Here is a 4,939-nt window from a genome sequence, read left to right on the forward strand (position 1 = left end):
AATATCACTTTAGAACTATATGTACATAAATGTTTAACTTGTCGCCTTGTTGATAATACATAAGTAGTGTGGATAATTGTTGGTCACAACTAATATGTGGATGGCTCTCCTTTGACTCGCTGAAATGACCCTTAACTTTTGGAGGTGGGAATTAATTGTTTGCTTGAGGACAAGCAAAGACTTAAGTTTGGGGGAGTTGATAAGTGGAGATTTTGACTACTTATTAGTGCCTTTTAACTTTTGTTTTAGTCTAAAAGTATTGAATTATGTGCCCGAAATTAATGAAATTGTGCAAAATTGCAGGAATGCTGGAAGTTGGGCTCCCGAGATGAAATCCGACTAAAGGGCACAAAAACACAAAATGTGCAGTCCGCAGAATTCAATCTGCGGCCGCAAGCAAAAAAGGAAAAATTCTGCAGACAATTGTCCAAATTGCGGACCGCACATAAATTGTGCAGCCGCAAAAGCTGGGCTAGGAGTCAAGATCAGAGAGTATGTAAATTACAAAGTCCAGCACCTCGGTGAATTGTGGACCGCACAATATTTATGTGGCCGCAACCCTAACATTGCGGACCGCAGAAGATTGTCTTGCACTCGCAGTTCTAAATCTGCAGACCATAGAAAGGTTACTTCACGACCGCAGTTCATAATTGTGCGGCCGCAAAACTCCAGCTCCTATCAGATGAAGAAATCTGTGGACCGCACATGGAATTGTGTGGCCGTAGAACCTCCCGAGGGATATTTTTTTCCGAGATTTTTAGCGTTGTATAAATAGACGAGTTTCACAAAACTAGGTCAAGTTTGAACCTCTGCAATTACTGTAGCCATTTTTCTTTGCCATTTTTGGATGTTTACTTTTTTTTGGTGTATTTTACAATAGATTTAATCATTTTAAGCTTTCATTATGATTTTAATTAGTCTTTCTTCTCTATTTTCTTCAAACCCAAGTATGAGAAGCTAGATATTTACTAGGTTTGTGACCCAACCCTAGTGTGTAAACCTTATGGGTATCTAATTTAGTTCTTGTTTATGATTGGGTGTTTATTATTTAGCTTAGTACATGCTTTAATTGTGGAATTAATGGTTGCAAACATTAATTCATTCCTATTTGACTAAGTTTCTTCTTGAGAAAGAGAGACCTAGTCTAGGATAACTTAGCTAATAAGGAATTGGGTCAATCAAAATATTGATTAATCTAATTAAAGGGTTCAACCTAGAGATAGTAATAACCCGACTTGAGCTTTTATTAACTATTTTGTGTGATACCCATTTGGTCTTGAGAAAGCCAAATTGGGCAAAGCTACTCTTTGACCGAGAGGTATTGAGTGAGTACTTTAGAGTTGATAGCTACAATACACCCCAGTCAACAGAACAAGCATTAAAGTTTTTATCCCACTAGGCAAACGCTTAGGTAATGGTCACTGCCCTAGGCTTTTTATCAATTTGGAAAAACCTCAAAAACAATTATCTCTAGTCTTATTTCTTTATTTTGCAATCGATAGAGTAAAATTAGAAATAGAAAACCAATCTTTTTGTGGAAGTGCAATATAGATAATTCAATCATGCACATTGAAATATATACCCCTAACTTCCATCTTAGCTCCATCTGAATTCGACCCCGACTCTTGGTTGGGTTTCTATTATTGCACACACCATTTCATACCTCTTTTAAGGTGTGCATTTGGATGCGATCACACCTGCGACCAAATCCTTTGCAGGTGCGGTCGCACCAGACCAGGTGCACCTCGGCAGTTTCCCAAGTCCAAACTAGATCAGATCCAATCCGATTCGCACCCGAGGCCCCCGGGACCCCGTACAAATATACCAACACATCCCAAAATACAACATGGACTTAGTCGAAGCCTCGAACCACGTCAAACAACATCTAAATTACGAATTGACGATCGAAACCTTCTTTAAGTTTTTAAACTTTCAAACTTCGCTGAATGCGTCCGAATGACACTTAAACTTTCAGGAATGACGCCAAAATTTACGCACAAGTCATAAATCACGACACGAACCTATTCCAAGGATCGGAATCCCAAAGGATATCGATAACACCAAAGTCCACCTCAAACCAAACTTAGGAAATTCTAAAACCTTCAAAATGCCAAATTCCACAATAAGCGTTGAAATGCTCCTAGGTGATCCAATACTCAAACCGAACATATGCTCAAGTCCGAAATCATCATACGAACCTATTGGAACCTTCAAATCCCGATTACGAGGTCGTTTACTTAAAATTCAAACCTTAGTCAATTTTTCCAACTTACAACTTCCAAAATTAGAATTTTCTTTCCAAATCAACTCTGAACTTTCTGAAATTCAATTCCGACCATACGTACAAGTCATAATACCTGAAGTGAATCTACTCAAGGCCTCAAATCGCTAAACGACGCGCTAGAGCTCAAAATGACCGATCGGGTCGTTACAAGAACTTTTGGTGAGTTCCGAGGCTATGATATTTTCAGGAATTATGGAGTATTTGATGTTGCTTTCCCTTATCTCTTCCTCTCTGTTTTAAGCATAGGCATATCTAGAATTTCTAACAGCATGGTGTACTATAAGAACCAGAAACCCGAGTTTTCGAGAAGGTGTTTGAGAGATGTATTTTTGGTTTAGGAATTTTAAAAATCAAAACAAAGATTAAAAAAAGAGAAGGAAAAAAAATGTGTAACCAATAAAAAAAAAGAAAAAAAGAAACAAAAAGTGTATTAAATTAGAAAAGGCGGCAGAGCATGGGGATTTAATCGTACTTATTAATTAAAATATAATTCAAAAGAAGAAAGAGTACGGGTATCGAACCTCCTTACTAATGCACTAAAGTGTTTACTTGAGCTTGAATTTACCTATGTTAATTTAAGTATTTAAACTAAAATTTACTAGTGCTATGAATGATTTAGGGGGAGGAGGATAGATTCACGTGAACCTGCCTCCTCCCATGTGTATCCGCCCTGAGCTTGTCTAGTTCGGATATTGACACATATCGTACATTGTTAGAATATTCCAAAAGTATGAATGGATTCGTGTCGAATCTATCAAAAAGCAAGTTGTATCTCAGCATCCTCAGCAGAATTGATTAACAACTATTACTAGTAAACAATGAATATTTAATTAATTAAATATAAAAAATCAAGTCATAATTACAAAATAATCATTGGTTCTTTAACTTAATTAGTAAATAGAAATCGAGTTAAATTATATTTGACAAAAATATATACTCCTAATTTACTCTTCAACAAAAAGAAATGTGCTATTGTCGAACCTAAAATTTATGTGAACGAATTTATTTTAGACGAATTTGCGTCAAATACCCGCACCCATATACAGGGGCAGCTCAAGCACATATGTGGTCTAAAGTAAAAGTTTAATGTGAGGTCAATTGTTTTTAGAAAAATATTATAATTTTTATTTTTATTTGACGTCTATTCTTGTAGATTTTTGAGATGCAAAGTTGTTAATAATCTATTTATAATTATTTTTTTCAAATAATTTCTTTTCAACTAATATAGCTAAACCATTTAATCTTTCTTGAGACACTATTGGCTAATATTGATCTTAGTTAAGATTTTATGAATTTTAATTTTGAAAAACTTCTTTCATTGAGGCAATTGTTATAAGAATTGTTAACATTATTCTATAAGTAATATAAGCATTTGGAAAAGAAAAGTGTCATGACCCAAAATCCACCTAGTTGTGATGGCACCTAACTCAACCCGTCAAGTAAGCCAATTAACAACTAACCAATTCAAATTAGATTTATTATGAAAAGAAATAAAATTACAACCGCTTTTATACAAGAACTTCCCAAGGACTGGTAGTACAAATCATGAGCTTCTAAGATTAGAATTTAAAAAACTGGTATGAAATAAAAATACATCATCTGTTTGAAATATACATGAACAGATTAAAAATTCTAAAGCTACCATGAACAATAGGCAACAATGACTGGAACACATGTACATCTTCCGATCTAGCTCCCGCCACATACAGCAACATCAACATCCAAAATCTGTACACAAGGTGCAGAAGTGTAGTATGAGTACAACCGGCCCCATGTACTCAATAAGTAACAAACCAAACCTTAGGTTGTGTAACGACCCGGCTGGACGTTTTGAGTATTACAGCCTCGTTCCTCCGTTCACTACTCAATTTATGCTTTATAGATGTTGTATGACTTATCGGGTTAGTTAGTTCGGGTCCGGAGAGAATTTAAAGTGAAATGAGACATTTAGTCTCAAAATTAAAAGCTTAAGTTAGAAAAGTTGACCGGAGGTGGACTTATGTGTAAACGACCTCGGATTTGAATTTTGATGGTTCCAATAGTTCTGTATGGTGATTTTGGACTTAGGAGCATGTCCGAAAAATAATTTGGAGGTCGGTAGAGAAATTAGGCTTGAAATGGCGAAAGTTGAATTTTTGGGAAGTTTGACCGGAGGGTTGACTTTTTGATATTGGGGTCGGAATCCGATTCCAAAAATTTTCATAGCTCTGTTATGTCATTTATGACTTGTGTGCAAAATTTGAGGTCAATCAGACTTGATTTGATAGATTTCAGCATCGTATGTAGAAGTTGGAAATTCTTAAGTTTCATTAAGCTTGAATTGGGGTGTGATTTGTGATTTTAACGTTATTTGATGTGATTTGAGGTTTCGACTAAGTTCGTATGATGTTTTAGGACTTGTTGATATGATTTGACGAGTCCTGAGGGGCTTGGTTGTATTTTTTGGATCATTGGTTGAGAGACTAGTAAAGTTAGGAAATTTGGGAGTTTGATCATGGTCAATATCGGGTTAAGACGATCTCTTTTCAGTGTTTTGAGTGCGCGAGCAGGTCCGTAGCATGTTTTATGATTGAAATTCATATATGGTTTGTGTCCGGGAGGTTCCAGATGAGTTTCAGGGTGGTTTCGAATCATTTCGGAGAAGTTTGAGTTTGC

Source organism: Nicotiana tabacum, chromosome 15 (genome assembly GCF_000715075.1).
Source record: "Nicotiana tabacum cultivar K326 chromosome 15, ASM71507v2, whole genome shotgun sequence".
NCBI lineage: Eukaryota > Viridiplantae > Streptophyta > Magnoliopsida > Solanales > Solanaceae > Nicotiana > Nicotiana tabacum.